At 41.5% G+C, this 17,556-nt stretch overlaps 1 protein-coding gene across 1 annotated transcript in view; it reads left to right on the top strand.

Annotated features, from left to right (window-relative positions):
- NDST2 (N-deacetylase and N-sulfotransferase 2) overlaps nucleotides 1-17,556 on the top strand; it is a 159,457-nt gene that overhangs the window by 1,897 nt on the left and 140,004 nt on the right. The window lies entirely within an intron of this gene.

Here is a 17,556-nt window from a genome sequence, read left to right as displayed (position 1 = left end):
GTCTGTAATGGAACTTATTACAGGATATTTTATAGACAGGGAAGCACCTCTGGCTGTCAGCAAACTTTGCAGTGTATCAAATTTCCAGTTCAACAGGCAGCTGCAGTGGAGTTGGGTGTAAGGCAACAATATTGCAGCAGCACATGAGCAGTCTGCAGTGGCAATACTGGGCATGGTTGCCAGGTCTGTCCTGGATTCTGGAAATAATTGGAGTGAATGCTTCCATTTGCACTCTCTGCTTCTCTAGCTTTTTTGTAGCCATTGCCCATGCAAAGGTGTTTGATTACCCTTTCTGCCTGCCTTTCCACACTGAATACAAATACGTCTGAGTTGCTGTTGTCTGATGATAGGCTTTGGACAGCACAGGATCGGTAGCAGGCTAATGTCAGAAACGTATTTTTAGAAGGCCCAGAGCAGCATTAGCTACCGTTATAAAATTCACAATGACTTTCCTGCACGCAATTGCTTTGGCAAATTAAATGTAATACAGAGAGGTAAAGCTCTGCATTTCATTATGACTGCACTGAGGCACTTCATCTCTGACCTGTAACAGCACAGTCTGCAGGCATGATGGGTCAGTGAAGCTCACACCTGATCTACGGGTGCTTTGACATCATCTCTGGAAGTCTCAAAATCTGTCTTGGGGTTTTCTTGGTCTGTGCTTCCTGCCCTTAATCTGGCAATTCAGCTGCTATAGCAAGATTAGGAGTGAATATATGCTTCTGTTTCAGCTGCTGGATTCGAGATTTTGGGTTGTGTGGTGCCCTAGTGAAGGTACAGGTAGATTTTCTGCTTTGCTGATCCTGCTCTGGAGGCAGGAATCTCCAGCATTGCAGTTAGTCTTAAATCTGCACTAGATTACTAGAGTCTGTCCATCATAGTCCTAGCTCTTCTTTCTGCGTAGTGCTATTTGACAGTCTTGGGCCTCTGGCAGTTGGTGTTTGGGGACTGTTTTTTTCATTATAGATGCATATCCAGAAAGGAAGTGATAAGGTCACAAGACTCAATCTGTATGTGCCTTATTAAAAATGCAGTAGAAATCTGCACCAGGAAGATATCCTCCATCACGTTCTTGCCTGCTCTGATATTTTCAGCAAGCAGTGAATCTAGCAGTGAATGTGAGAGGGTTGATAAGACTGTAAATGCAGTTTGGGTTTCCTCAAAATATTTGTGGCTTATGCTGAGCAATGTCACAAGATTTATTTTTACAGAAATGGGAACTGATGTTTACTTGCTTTTTAAAGCTGCCCAAACTCTCCAAATAAGGTGAAGGGTAGTCATGGTCTGTCTCTGGGCTCAGCCTCTTTTAAAATGTATTGAGTAAAATGCACAGGGCAGAATAAGTAAGGACAGTTTCACAAACCACTTGCTTAGGTACTAACTCCACCAGATGATGTTCAGAAATACCCCTGTCTTCCAAATGTGTTTGTAGCTGCATAGGAGCTGTTTTTTCTGCTGGGGTGACAGACACTGAATTTCAAGTGTGTGCAGCAGCTCTCAGGCTAAAATGTTAACACCTTATCCTAAAACACTGCACACTTTCTTTCCATGAAGTGAAGTTAATATTCATCATTAAATACAAATTAAAAGCTGTCGGGGTCTGGAGGCTGGTGAGAGGCAAGATCGGGGCACTGAAGAGTCGACTCAGCAGCTTGCTATGCATCAGTACAATTTTATTAGTGTAGTGCTTTGTCTTATATAGTGCTCAGAGGAGGTGTATCCAGCCAGCCTGGGGCTGGCACAAGTGGACAGTACAGATTGGCCCCAAGCCACGTGCAGGGTGCAAATTTTATTAGTGTAGTGCTTTGTCTTATATAGTGCTCAGAGGAGGTGTATCCAGCCAGCCTGGGGCTGGCACAAGTGGACAGTACAGATTGGCCCCAAGCCACGTGCAGGGTGCAAATAGGTTACCCTGTGGTAAACAACCTGTGTCCGCCCCAGGGGCCGGCAGGTCCAGCCCTCTGCAGGTGTGCGTGGGTTGCTCACAGTCCACAGCCTAGCTTCCTTGAGCCTGCAAGCTCAAGGACATCTCCCATCACAAGGTCTCATGTTTACAGCTCATGCCCCGCTGCGGGAGAACTTCTCCCACAAAAAGCCTAAGCATTAAAGCTAACAGTGCTTAGATACCAATGTTCATTTTTTGTGGGCCTGTGTTTTTAATATTTTTCCCAGAAACAAAGGAGGGTGAAAAGGAGAGACACATTTTTGTCATCTAGCTTAGTGTACAGGGCATGTGCAGGTCCTAGTGCTGCTCTCTGTGCTCTGTATGCGTCATGCCATAGTTATCTTCAGCATTTTGGCACATGTTTTCAGAGTGGGATGGGAATGAAGGATTGTGATCTAGGCTTTTGATGCGATCTGAATGCAGCTGTTCTGCAGTAATCTGATCTGTGTTCTCTGCTGCACTGCATTTTTTTTTTTTTCCTGTTTCTTTAAAGTGTCTGAAGTATTGGAAAGGATTGTGTTGGGCATTCCCTGTAATGCTAGAGACAGCAGAGTGTGTCCCCTCCTTTCCTTCGTTCTTGTCTGAGTGTGTAGCTCGTATGTGAGACAGTGGCTCTCTGATACTTTCTGGTGGTGGAAGGGTTTCCGCAAAGGAGGAGAGAGTAAGTAGAATGAGAGATTTAATGTGTTAAGGGGTGTGCCAACAACTCAGCCTGCTGCTGCTTTTATCTAGTGGTGTCTTTTCCTCTGTATTCAGCAGTTCCCTTGGAAGCTGGGCTGGCATAGATGATGCAACAAGGAGGGAAGGGGGGCAGCAAAATGACAATTTTATCCCTTCCTAATCGCTTTCTGCAGTTCTGATCTGCCATCTGGTCAGTCTCTGAAAGCTTACAACCCCAGCACCTGCTCTTTCTCCCTATTGCTCTGGCCTTCTACATCCTGCATTTCTGCATCAGAAACTCTCCCAAGAATATGGCACTCCTGAGTAGTTCGTGTGGGGAGGCTTCTATGTCAGGACCATTAGATGACGTGGTGGAACAACTTATTTTTCTTTGATCATGCTTAGTCTTACTGTTCCAGATTATTCCATTAGCCTAATATTTTACTGCTTTTTCAGCTTGCTTCTAATGCTAATTTGCATGGCAGTATTTCTGAAATAAAATCAGAGCTCCATGTGAGTTTCTAAAGCTCTTCAGCAGACCTTAACTCTTTTCAATTATTTTGATGTAAATACCTCAAAGGAAACATTAGGATGACAGGCCTTAGCTGTGGTAGACTCCAAGTAGTAGACATAGTCTGAAAGTTCTTTTTTCTTTGTTTTCTTTTTTTTTTTTTTTTTTTTTTTTGTTTTTTGTTTTTCACTGAAAATAATGAAAACTGAGGATGTTAGTTCTGATGCAGAAGATAAGTTGAGCACCTCTCAGAGTGGCATTAACTTGCTCCTAATCCTGGACTGCTTTCAGTGTAGCATTTTTAATACCTTCACTGATAACTGACTGACATAATTTTTTTCCTGCTCTTAACTACCTTTCCCACATTTAGAACACTCTTTCTTTAGAGACATTTGTTTTTGTTACCTTTTTTCAGCTAGTGCCGATACAGTGATCTGTGCCACTCACACTTTATTCTGAAGGCTTTTGCAAATGCAAAATGTTACAGCGTGCTTTGCATGTCTTTGTCTTTGCCTCTGTGGTTAAGTTATTCAATAGCTAAAGTTACACAGTAGCTGGTTAACTAGGACCTTACTGTGGTCCTGGTGTGTCCCAGAGAAGATAGACCAGGTCATGAGTAGATCTTTGTTTAATTCATGTTGTGTCTAAATCCCTGCTTGGGCTGAATAATGTAATTTCACGGGAAGTTGGATATCTCTTAGTGTTTGGTAGCCCAAGGTGAACAAGAAGTACAGCAGGGTTGGGAACTCTGTACCATCTCATTAAAAGTAGAATTTTTCACTGGAGAAAAGGTTGGTGCCTTGGCTGACTCCTTAAAATATTGTCATCTTCCATCCATCATCACCTGAGTCTCTTTTGTGTTCTGGGCATCACGTGTGCATGGGTCTGTTTCAAGTGCAGAGATGTTTGTGAAGTGACATGGTTTGTCTCGGCTGTGGAGCTGCAGAACTGGAATCATTACCACTTTACTGTTGGTGAACTGCTTGTCCTTCCAGTTGTTGAGGGCTGCAGAGGTATTAAAAAGATCAGTCAGAAACTAATGTAGATATTGCATCAATCAATGCAGGGTAGCAGTGCTTGAGTGCTGCTGCAGCTCCTTGTTTCAGTCCACTTTCAGAACAGTGCGGGCTACCATAATGTTGATTCTGTCTTCTCAGTGGAATAAAGTGGGATCCTGGCTCACTGTAGCAGCCATAAAGAGGCAGATTAATTTCAGCGCTGAAGACTGGCCGGGACCACTGGCCTCTGTGTCTGATCCATTGTCCAGAACATCTCTGAAACATCAAGCTTCCCCTTGCCCTCCATTTCAGTTACAAAGAATTTATTTTAATTTATTACTTGTAATCTCTTTGGCTTTATTATTTTTTAATGTTCTGAATTCAGTCAGCAGTGCTTCAGCTCAAACTGCATGTGCTTTATTTGTGACTGAGTCATGATCATCTTCTTTATAAGCAGAGATCTGTCACTGTCTCCTGATTTAGTTTTGTCTGCAGGCTTTTGTCCATATGCTACTTAGATCAGGCCATTTGTATTAAGGCGCGATGTGATTAAGACTGTTTCCCTATGTTAGGGTTACTGTGAACAAGTTCTATTACCAGGTGCTAGCATTTGTAGTTTAGTACCATGTCACCCTGAGTGGGGCAGACTGTGTTTCCATAACACACATCCACTAACATATAAACACAGAGCTTTCTGCAAGAAAAATTGCTTTGCCTCAAACAAAATATTGATGTTTGCCTTTCCCAGCATTACTTTAAAATACAAATTCCTTGCAACCGCCTGTGATGGTACAGTGGCTGTGGTAGTGGACAGAGCTCAGAAGTCCCTTTTCATCTTGCATTGTGTATGTGGACAAGTTAAGAGCAAGCCACTGTGTTCAAGGATTGCTGTAATCACAGTTTGTGTTGAGTATAATATTTCTCTGAAATTGTTAACAGTTAATTCCTCTGCATGTTGTAGAGCTATTGTGTAAAGTCCTAGCTTTATCTCATAGCTAAGTGAAAATAAGGCAGAGATGCTTTTTCAACATACTCCTCCTTTGTTTGCACTTAAGCTGATGCTACCATTGAGGAAAGCAATCCACTCGTCTTCTGAACCTTCTCTATTGGCACCACCACTCAGCAAGCAGGATCAGGAAAGTGGTGTGGAAATGAAAATAAACAGAATAAAACATACCTATGTGTTTTGCTGTATTATTGTTATCCATGAGAGGAAAAAGTTACCTTTCAATTGATCAGTGAGAAGTTTGGCCAGGTATTGGCACACCACAGAGTGCATTGAGGATAGGATGCATTGACAGGATTGCTGTCTTTGGAGGAGAGATGTGACCATCTAAATATATGCCATATGATCATCAATTTCATCTGGTTTAAGATGAAGATGAGTCTCACTCTACTTCTCTATGTCAGTCCTGCAAATTGTTAAAATATCATATTTATCTGGGTTAGTCTTAACTGACAGTGGTCATGACAAACTCTGAAGGATATCTGACACAGGCAGCATGATTAAGGGCTGAGCCGCATGCATAGCAGATTGAGAGCAGACTGCAGCCTTTATTGCTGCCTTTTCACTTTTAACTGGATACTGGATTAATTTTTCTATCGGTGATTTCTTCTGAGGGGAAAGACTGAAGAAATCATAGCAATAATAGTTTCTAAAGGAGACATATCCAAGGGAAGAGGAAAACAGTTGCTTCTTACCAAACTCAGAGTCACAGGACCCACCAGCTTCACTGATGAATAGTGCTGCATTATCATTATGTGCAATTTGTGGGAAAGACATGGCACATTATCTCATAAAACTAGTTATATTTCTATTGAGGGTTTCTTGGTTTTGGATTCTCCCATATATTATTAAAAAAAAAAAATGTGGGAGGGGGAAGCTATTTCTGTGTTTTCTTCAACATCTTTTCTGAGCGGCGTGCCACTGGCAGTCTGACCCATGATACTATTCTGGACAGATCTTTAGGGACTGGAACTTTTGTAAGTGGTCAGGCCTCTTCCCCTTCCTGCAATTATATCTTCCTGAAATCCATTCTGTACAAGGGTGAAGATTAGTGAGAGACAATGCTGAAGGACATAGCAGTGGATATTGATACTATGTCTGCACTGGAAGCAAGGCTGTTATTGAAAGACATGTCTGTAAACTGTTTAGACTCAATATCTATATTGGATAGTTTTAAAGATGAGCAGACTTCTAAAATATAGGATGTAAACTGCAAATGCACGATTCTTTTTTTTCCCATCACTAGGCTTGATCTTGAGAAAGAATTAGGTAGAGATGCAGAGGTTGTTTAATCTTCATGGGCTAGCGATTTATAAACCTCATGCTTCATCTGCCAGGATGGGACTCATGGAACCCAGCTTGAAAAAGAGTGCTGAGAGCTGTACTTGTTTTGTCCTGCCTTTGCAGCCTTTTGACACTAGTGTTATACAACCCCTGCTACCAACTCTGTTGAAATACCTATGACTTTTCGTTGGCCTGAATGGAGTTCTATCTTCTTCTGCAGTCATATCCTTTTACCACAGCTGTCTTCCACTGTAAGTATGAAGCCACTGACAAAGTTTGGGAAATGGTTGCAAAGCTCTGGTGAGCACATGCCAGGACTTCTGTGATAGCCAGGGTAAGATGGGGGAACTCTCAGCCAAATGAAATGGGAATAGTTATTAAGATATAATCTAACACTCTGATCTTAAATACAAGTTTCCTACCACAAATTATCCTTAGGTAGTATTTAGGAGGGAAATCTTGCCACCTATGTTATTAACCATCTGTCTTGAAGGAAAAGGAAGGAAAAGCAGAAATGAACACTTTGTTTCATGTAAAGTTACGGAATAGACTGGCTACTTCAGTTGAGTCCATCCTGTGAATGTTGAGGAGGTGTCTTCTCACTTTCTTCTGCCTGTAAGGCTGGTCTCACTGAGGAGAAATAAAGATCAGTGAGGAACAAAAGGAAAACCAAAACAAAATAAACAAAAAACCCCCAACTTTTTACTAGTCCAAATCTGAATCTAGCCACAAGTTGATAATACTGGTGTAAAGACTCTTTGTCCTATCACTGTCTCCCAAGAGCATCTTAAACATAGATAGGGAAACATCACAAAATTCTTGGAAATGTTTGATAATTTTGACTGGTTTTGGAAAAGGTAAATTCTGGAAAGCATGTGAGAGCAGTGAGTGGAGTAGTTATTCTCCTTTTGTGGTTGCTTGGATATGTCTGTCTCCTGGGGAGGCAGTCACACAGCGCCTTTGTTTTGGCTTGACAGACTTCCTGCACAGGGTCATCATTGCCATGTCACTGGTAACATAGTATCAGCATGCTTTAAATGTACTAGCTGTGGAGGTTCTAAATGGCTCTGATTATTTTTTTTTTGAATGCTGCAATGTTTCTGTATTCAGCTTGAGGCATTTTGTTAAAGGAGCCTTATTACCAGAGCAAGTGCCAAGTGCTTTAAAAATTATGTGATTATTTGTGCCCCACATGAGCTACATTAACTAATCAATGCTAAGGCTTTTATTAAAACCTTTGGTGTATAGTTGTGATGGTTTGGGCTCTTACCCACCCCCACACACTTTGTATTTGTCCTAGCTAACTCAGGAGGAATACTGGGAATATAAATGAAGCTATTTATTTTACAGCAGCAAATATACAAGCAGATATTTACAGTATATACAGTTATATACAGAAATATACAAAGGATAAACAATACAGAAGCACAACTCCCCTCTCAGAAACCCGAGTCCCCAGGAGGGGCTCTCAAACCACCTCAACACCTTCCCCGGCCCCTCTCAACCTTACCCCAGTTCCCAGGAAGAACAGAGGTGCAGCCAAGAGGTTAAGAAGGAAGGTTAGTGGCAGTGGGGTTAAGGAGATGTGGCTAGGTCTGAAGACAAAGGCAGAATGAGAAACAAAATGGAGAATGTTATCAAATGTTTTCCTTCTTCTTCCCAGAACTCTCAGCGAGACTGATGAGGGAAGGAGACACAACCATGTTTATCTTTTCACTGCCCATTATCTAGTTCTTTTCACCAAAACATTCTAGCTTGCTTCAAACTAGCACAATCCACCCCTGTCTACTTCACTCAGAGTATCGCTGAGAATTATCTGATCCAATCTAAACCAATATTTACATTAAAACAATATATACAAGTTCAGTTCACACTTCAATCAGATGTAGGTGATTCAAAAGCTCAGAACAGGGACTCCCAGGTGACAGTGGGTTCGTGCTCACGTACTGTAGATTCTATCGTAGATTCTTCCAGTGTTGGGCGCCGATGGTACCTAGAACAGAAAACTCCTAACAGCTTGTATTATACACTCTGAATTTAAACTCTCTCAGCTAAGGTTAGATTTCTCTGTGGAATACAGTGAATTTCACCATTCTCCTGCATTACCCAGTAAGTATGACCAGGACCTTCAGCAGATACCACCCCTCGGATAGGTTTCCCTTTGCCCGAAGGAGAAAATACCCAAACAGTTTTCCCTAACAGATTTTTTTCACATACAACAGGAACTTTATCACCATCTACTGTTTGGACCAAATCTGATTGTGCAGGTCCTGCTCTATTTACTGAACCTCTACTATTTACCAACCAGGTAGATTGTGCTAAATGTTTGTCCCAGTTTTTCAGAGTTCCACCCCCCATGGCTTTTAGGGTGGCTTTCAGCAAACCGTTGTAGTGCTCAATCTTCCCTGAAGCTGGAGCATAGTAGGGTATATGATAGATCCATTCAATACCATGCTCTTTGGCCCAGTTTCTCACAAGATTGTTCTTGAAATGAATACCATTGTCTGACTCGATTCTCTCTGGAGTTCCATGTCTCCACAAGATCTGTCTCTCCAAGCCATGAATGGTGTTACATGCAGTAGCATGTGGAACTGGATAGGTTTCCAAGCATCCAGTGCTGGCTTCTACCATCGTTAACACATACTGCTTGCCAGAACGAGATTGAGGTAAAGTGATGTAGTCAATCTGCCAGGCTTCACCATACTTGTACTTTGACCATCTCTCACCATACCATAAGGGCTTGATTCGCTTAACCTGCTTAATTGCAGCACAAATGTCACAGTCATAGATGACTTGAGTGATAGCGTCCATGGACAAGTCAATTGACCTATTGCGATTCCGTCGGTATGTTCCATCTCTGCCTTGATGTCTCCAAAAATCCCACTGCACCCAAGAAAGAGTGTCCTTATTGGTGGGAACTGCCATGGTAGAGACTTTGTTAATCACATCCTGTGGAATGTAACGGCAACCATCCTGCCACCGCAGTCCCAGAAACTGAATTTCTCTGGCAGGTCCCTTGACCTTGTCTCTCTTAATGGCAAAACCTGCTTGCAACAGAATGTCAATGATTTTGTCACCTTTCTCAAAGACTTCCTCAGCAGTTTGGCCCCACACAATGATGTCGTCGATGTACTGGATGTGCTCTGGAGCTTTACCTTTCTCCAGTGCATTGTGGATGACCGAGTGACAGATGGTTGAGCTGTGTTGCCACCCCTGATGCAAACGATTGAACTGGTACTGGATTCCTCTCCAGGTGAATGCAAACTGAGGCCTGCACTCCTTTGCTATGGGAATAGAGAAGAAAGCATTAGCAAAGTGTATGGTAGCATACCATGTAGCCTCCTTTGATTCCAGCTCGTACTGGAGTTCCAGCATGTCTGGCACAGCTGCGCTTATGGGTGGAGTCACCTCGTTGAGTGCACAGAAGTCTACTGTGAGTCTCCAGTCACCGTTAGTTTTACGCACAGCCCAGATGGGACTGTTGAAAGGTGAATGAGCTTTCTCGATGACAGCCTGATCCTCCAGTTGACAAAACAGCTGATGAACGGGCAACAAAGAGTCACGGTTAGCTCTGTACTGCCTGTGGTGAACAATTTGAGTTTCAATTGGCACTTCCAAATCCTCTATGTCATGTTGTCCCACAACTGCAGATTCATCTGAAAGTTCAGGTCTAATAGAAAATTTCAATTTACCATCCTCAATCTCTACAGATGCTATTCCGAAAGCCCATTTGTGACCCTTAGGATCTTTGAAACAACCCTGTCTCAAAAAGTCAATTCCTAGAATGCAAGGCGCATCAGGACCAGTTACAATAGTATGTTTCTTCCACTCTTTACCAGTTAAACTTATCTCAGCGTGTAACTTAGTCAACTCCTGAGATCCACCGGTGATTCCAAAAATAGACATGGACTCTGTCCCTTTGCAATTGGATGGCAATAAAGTACACTGAGCACCTGTGTCAACTAAAGCCCTGTACTTCCGAGCTTTTGAACTGCCAGGCCACCTAATGAATACATTCCAATAGATTCAGTTCTCTCCACTATCCCTTTCCTCCTCCTGGCTGGAGGCAGGGCACCCCTAATGCTGAACATGGCATGTAGGGTGTACACAGTGATTGGTGTTGTTGTGAGAGGAATTGCAATTGTTGGAACAATTACAGTTGCTCTCAGGAGCTGAAGAAGTGACAGCTACTTTCCTGGCATTATTGCCTCTGTTTCTGCCACTCTGCAGTTCCCTGACCCTCTTTGAAAGAGGCTCTCAAACCACCTCAACACTTTCCCCGGCCCCTCTCAACCTTACCCCAGTTCCCAGGAAGAACAGAGGTGCAGCCAAGAGGTTAAGAAGGAAGGTTAGTGGCAGTGGGGTTAAGGAGATGTGGCTAGGTCTGAAGACAAAGGCAGAATGAGAAACAAAATGGAGAATGTTATAAAATGTTTTCCTTCTTCTTCCCAGAACTCTCAGCAAGACTGATGAGGGAAGGAGACACAACCATGTTTATCTTTTCACTGCCCATTATCTAGTTCTTTTCACCAAAACATTCTAGCTTGCTTCAAACTAGCACAATAGTGCATCTTGGAGCAGGTAGCTCTGAGTCTGGGCAGAGGAATCCCCTTTCTAGTCTGTCTTCAGTAAAATCTTTATGTCCAGTAGCAGCTATTTCTTGTATGCAAAGCATAGCAATATGTGGACTGCAAACTAATGCAAAGTGTTCTTCTGTCTAGTGTTTCATTGTTCTTTCTGCCTGAGGTTTTACATCTTTGGTCTTTTTTAGTTAAAATCTTTAAACAATGGATTATCTGTTTTCGTGGGCTTTAGAGGATCTGAAATAGCAGTTACCCTTAGGCATTTGGCTCAAGATTACAGCAGTAAATACATTCATCAGAGCCCCTGACCCTTCCAAGAGCTAGGCAGTTGTAAGATTTTTCTCTACCGTATTCTTCTAATTCCAGTTAAGTGTGTCAATCTGTTAACAAACCAAGGTAGGGCCTGCTGCTCCTGACCATTTGCACTCAGACGGTTTGTGAGAAAGAGTGAAATGTGTGATGGAATTGAGAGTGCCTACATGTCATGGATGAAATTGAACCTGCTGCTGTTCAAACCGTGACACAGTTATGCCAGCTTGAAAAAGTGAAAGTGCTATTGGAGCAAAGTATTATGGGACTTGAAGTTCAGACTGCAGCCCAGGAGGCTTCCTGTTGCTGCTTCTGGGTTCTTGGGTATGGGTGTCTCCTATGGAGGCATGGCAGTGCAACAGGTAGGAGTTGGCTAGTTGCTGATTTGGGTTTTCTGTTTTATGCTCTGTATGTTTCATTGTGCTGCTTCTGCAAAGAGGCTAAGCCAGGGTAATCATGCACTGTATTATTAGATCGATTAGATTATTAGCTAAGGTAATTATAATTGTAATTATTATATAATATGTTACATTAAACTCTTATCTCTTTACCTCAGCCCTGAGTTTTGTGTATTACTCTTCCCTTCACTTCTTTGTTGGGGGAGCCGGCATGTTAGGTGTTGTGCTAAGCCATAACACTACAATAGAGGACCTCTTGGGGATGTTGGCTTTTACTGCATTACCAATCTGGATTTTCTGGAGCAGAAACCGTTTTTGAAAGCCAGCTTTTATCTCTCGAAGCCCAGCAATCTGGGTAAATGGGTCACCAGCCCCAGTCAGCATGTGTTCATAAAGGTCAGGTCCTGCTTGATGGATCTTATCTCTCCGAAGGCAAGGTCCACTTAGTGGATGAGGGAAAGCTGTGGATGTTGTTTACTTGAATGTTAGTAAAGCCTTTGACACTACCTTGCACAGTGTCCTCCTGAAGAAACTGTCTGCTTATGCCTTGGATAGATAGGTGTTTTGCTAGATGAAAAAAATGGATGACCAGGCCTAAAGAGCGCTGGTGAACAGTTAACGCAGTTGGCTGCTGGTCACAAGTGGTGCTCCCCTGGGCTCAGTTTTGGTGCCAGTTCTCTTTAATATCTTTATCAAAGATCTGCATGAGGGGATTGAATGCTTTCTCGGTGTTTGAAGAAGACACTAAGCTGGTGGGAGTGTTGATTTGCTTGAGGATGTGAAGGGAGTGACCTAGACAGGCTGGATTGATGGGCCAAAGAAAATGGTATGAGATTCAACAAGGCCAATCCTTGTTGGATCCTGCACTTGGATCACAACAACCTCATGCAACATTGCAGACTCCAGGAAAAGAAGCTAGAAAGATGCCTAGTGGAAAGGGACCTTGATTTTAATCAACATCTGTATTAATGTGAGCCAGCAGTGTACTCATGTGGCCAAGAAGGCCAGCAGCATCCTGGCCTGTATCAGGAGTATTGTGGCCAGTAGGACCAGGGAAGTGATCATGCCCCTGTACTTGGCACTGCTTAGGCCATTTCTTGAATACTGTGTTCAGTTTTGGGCCACTCACTACAAGAAGGATATTAGTTGCTGGAGTGAGTCCAAAGAAGGGCAGCAAAGCTGGTGAAGGGTCTGGAGAACACATCTTAGGAGGAGCATCTGAGGGAACTGAGCTTGTTCAGCCTGGAGAAAAGGATGTTGAGGGGAGACCTTATTGTTCTCTACAACTACCTAAAAGGAGGTTGTAGCAAGGTGAGTGTTGTTTTTTTCTGCCTAGTAACGATGAGACAAAATTATCTCAGGTTGTACCAGGGGAGGTTTAGATTGGATATTAGAAGAAATTTCTCCATTGAAAGAGTTGAATGCCCATCCTTGGAGATGTTTAAAAGAGATGTGGTTTAGCACCAGACTTAATACAGTTGGATAATGGTCGATGTGGAGAATCTTAATGGTCTTTTCCAATTGGAATGGTTTTATGGTTCTAATCTGAAAATTTTGTATGGTTTAAAAAATTTCATCTTGGTATGTAACTTTAACCAATATTTACATTTCTGATCTTTGTGAACCAGCTGTTTATTTTATAAAAGATGGTGCTGGAACTGGAAGGTCCCATACTGACCAGTTGCCACCCAAGTAAGATATCTGACATGGCAATTTCTATAAGAGCTTCCTGATTGTGCTGTTTGAATAGTGAATGTAATGTTTTACTTCTAGTTTACAGATATCAGACATTCTGCTATGTTGCTTTGGAGAAAGATCGTAGCTGTTATGAGGAGACGCAAAAGTCAGTTCCAATAAGAAGATGTATTTTCTAAAGCAGTTTATTTCTGGTTAGAAGAGCTGTTTAATATGACACTGCACAGACTGTGCTTTACACAGTGGAGTTTACTTTCTTGTGAAGAGCTTTATCTCAAGAAAGTTCATTGCTTACAGAGATCTGTGATGTTTCTATTGATTTTCAGCAAATGATATATCTCAGCCTTTTCAGCTGTTCTTACCACATCACATCATATCATGCTGCTCATCACGATTAAATAGGATATGCTTGTTGGCTACTGGCTTTGTCAAAAGACCGTTCCAAACACAGGTATACATATTGGAAGAGGAGAAAGTTAAGTTCTCCAGGGTTGTGTACTGGAGCAGGCCATCATATAGACTGATCTTTAAAGGGGAGAGAAGTTGAAGCTTTATGTTGTGGAAAATAAAGACTAGGACTGTTGAAAAACTCCATGACTCTAGGAAATTAATTGGGTTCATAGAAATGCTGGAGGTGCTGAGATGCTACTGGGCTTTTGGGTGTTAATGAAATGGAAAATACTGCATCAGGAGGGTAGTGCATCTGTCAGTTTATATTGCCAAAGGGGAAATGTTAGATGGGGAACTGACAGATGACCAGCAAGGACAGATAAGTATGGCATGAGGAAAATAGGGAGGTTAGAGTATAACGGGTCAGATGAGAGAGATGGTCTTTGGAGGAGAAAAGATGAAATAGCTAAGATACATAGCAAGGAATTAGATGTAGAGAGGAAAAAGGAAAAAAAAAAAAAGGAATTAGATGTAGAGAGGAAAAGGTAAAACGCACCTGAATAAATAGTCTCACTTTGATTTGGAAGTTAAAAAAAGAGACTTTAACAATAAATAAAAGGAATTTGAGGTAGGGGACTTATAAAGAGGTATAGGGAAGGGAAAACAAGATACAATATATATATATATATAACCAGATTGATGGCACCTCGTGGAAGAATGGCCACGTGGTAAACCAAAAACCAGCCGGACCAAAGGGTGGTGCTGGCAGGCAAGGAGGCAGGGCAGGAGAGAAGAAACAGGACATTCCTCTGTTTTTTTACAGGGGGCTCAACAGGAAGTGGGAGTGGGCTAAAGACTACATCTGGAGTAAGGTTCAGACCCACCCCAGGGAAGGAGTCAGGAGGACCTGGGGTCAGGGTCAAGACCACTCCCCCAGGAGGGTTAACCCTCTGCAACCCCAAAGAATGGGAAAGAAACTGGGGAGAAGGAGGCAAACCCCTGTGGGTTAAGATAAGGAGAGGTTAATAGACCTGCACAAAGAGATAGCAACATTCAGGGAGAACAGTAATACTAACAAAATAGTATATACAGGAGTGATACTGAACACAGCTATAACCGCAGTGGTGATGCCTGTCCACCTGATCATGCCCTTCCCTGCCACAGGCCCTGCTCAAAGCACTCATATAGCACCTGTGACATCAGCATAGTGTCGAATACCCCACTGGCTAGTTTAGCTTCATGTTTTGGCTGTGGACCCTCCCAGCTGCTTGTGAATGGAAAAAAAAAACCCACAGCAAAAACTTACCCCTTTCCTATCCAAATCCAGGCCAACATGGAGATGTGAGACAAGAGGAGAGGTACATACAGAGGGACATGTATGTATATATGCCACCACATTTAGATATTCTGAAAGTTCTGAGAACTAAATACTCATAAATAGAACATAAGAGAATTAATTTTGCCTATGCAACCTTAATGTATCCTCCCTAAATAAAACAAATTTGGATTTACATGGATTGTAAAAATACAGGGAGAAAAATATTTTTTTCCCAAACTACTTCTTTTAATTCTGGCCTCTCTTCAGATTTTATTGTAATTACTATAAGGAAGAAAGAATGCTACAGATTGAGGGTTTCTTTGAATCTGCTGGTATTAATTGAACCTTTTTAACAAGTGTGAGTTAAGCATATATTTATGTATTAATTCTTAGTGGTGTTACAGAGTAGTATGTGCAAGTTGCAGTCTTGAAATACTAGATCTCAGGAGCTGAACTTGCCGTGTGCACTAGGACTTCTTCCCCTGTTGTTGGGGAATAAGGAGTTGCTTCCTGGACATTAAAGTATCCCTAAGTTTAGAGGATATTAAGAAGGACTGCTTTTACTGATAACTGTTTTGCACATTTGTCTTCTAAGCTTGCTTCTGCTAGTCTTTGAAATACCTGGAACTTAACAGTACAGATGGTAGGAGACTGATATGAATGAATTCTAGGCCAAGTTCAGAGTGACATTTTTGTGTCCTGTATGATTTTGAAGTGATTAAATAGCTATAATTTTTACCAGACTATAATACAATTATGAATGTCCCACTAAAATGAAGATGTTAGATTATTATACTGATGGTAAAATATTACATAGAAAAGTATTCTGCAGTTCAGGCACGCTGCTGAAAGTAAATGCAGGCTTTTGACAGGATTGAGGAATAATGCAGAATGTCTAAATTTATTTATTTTTAGTTGTCTTCAAAAACTAGAGATTAGATGTAGTTGTTGGTTATTTTTTGGTGGATCAGGCAGACAGTGGCTCAAATCATGCTCGTTTTAAACAAAATCTAGTGTTGTGTCATTTTGATCTGTAGTCTGTCTGCTCTTGAATCTAAAACTCTTCCTTATGGAAAAAATCAAGAAAGGTGCTGATGTTCAACCCTTGCTCTGTAGGAGCATGACTTGCAAATACATGTGTCTCTGTGCTGCTGATAGGAGTAGGAAAAGGGTAGATGAAGAGGTGCTCTGGCAGCCTGTTGTTGCTTTGTCATATACGCATATAAAGGCAGTGTATTATCCAGTCCTGCTCTGCCACACCAGAAGTGCTGGGGCATGCTGGTTCAGAGGACTAATTCTGTTTGTAGCATCAATGCTTCTTTGAGTCATCAGGGCACAGATGGGATTCAGTATGGCTACCTGCACCTTTTCTGGCCAGATTGCTTCTAGATTAACATGCAGTGCCAAAGATGGAGAGAAACGGAATTGATGTCTTCTGGTCACAAGCACAGAATTATTTTCAAAACTTTATTACCTCTCCAAAGTGATTTGTTTTGTGTTTGTTGTTTGTTTGTTTTATTTTGTTGTTAGTTTGGCTGGGTTTTTTTTTTTTTTTTTTTTTTTTTTTTTTTTTTTTTTTTTTTTTTTTGTACAAAAAGGTACTAGTTAGATTCTTAATGGTTTTATTATTTCTGTTTTTAAAAAATCTGCTTCACATATTTGGACTCTACAATTCATGAGCAAAAAGACATCAACAAACTTTGTTTAGTGGAGGGACAAAATACTGACACTATCTTATGAATTTATTATTCTATATACATTCAACAGTCAAATGCCAATGAACTAATTAATGATATCAATGTATTGCTGTTATAACATGTTGTCTTTTAATTGTGTGAAAACAAGGTGGTGATGACTGGTAACAATAGACTATCTGAAATAAAACTGATTAAAACAATCCAACTATCATACATTTGGGCATCTTTCTACATTTGTTTAGCTTATGCATTTCCACCTATGTGTTGGAGTTCCTTCAGCATGAACTCCACACCTCTTTTTATTGTGGTGTCAGATATTGAGCTCTGAGGGAGACATGATTGACTTAATGTGGTATACTGGTTTATAAATACTGTAGAAGTGTTAGGGCTGAGCTCTTTATGTTGCAACTGCATTGGTGGAACTGGCATGGTAAAGTATGCTGCTATCAGTAGCTGAGCTATGTTGGGAGCAGTTTATAATCTCAGAATTGAAACAGTAGAGGGAATAGGGAAGAATAAAAGATGACTGCAGTTTAGCAAGTGCTTTTGGGTTTTTGTTTTCCTCATCAAATTCACTCAGTGTATGTTAATTTGATCTTTTGCTACCCTCTACATCTCTCCAAAGTCCCAGGGATGTGACGTGAGGCATCTTAGATAATGATTTTTGCACATAGGCTGATGGAAAAATGTAGTGCAAATGGAAAGAAGCTGCCTTTGCGTGAGAATAACCAAATAGAATACATTTAGCTGCAAGGTCCCCTT

The sequence above is a fragment of the Pogoniulus pusillus genome, chromosome 6, assembly GCF_015220805.1.
Source record: "Pogoniulus pusillus isolate bPogPus1 chromosome 6, bPogPus1.pri, whole genome shotgun sequence".
Classification (NCBI taxonomy): domain Eukaryota; kingdom Metazoa; phylum Chordata; class Aves; order Piciformes; family Lybiidae; genus Pogoniulus; species Pogoniulus pusillus.
The sequence above is the reverse complement of the archived record's forward strand: the minus strand, read 5'-3'. Positions and strand labels throughout refer to the sequence as shown.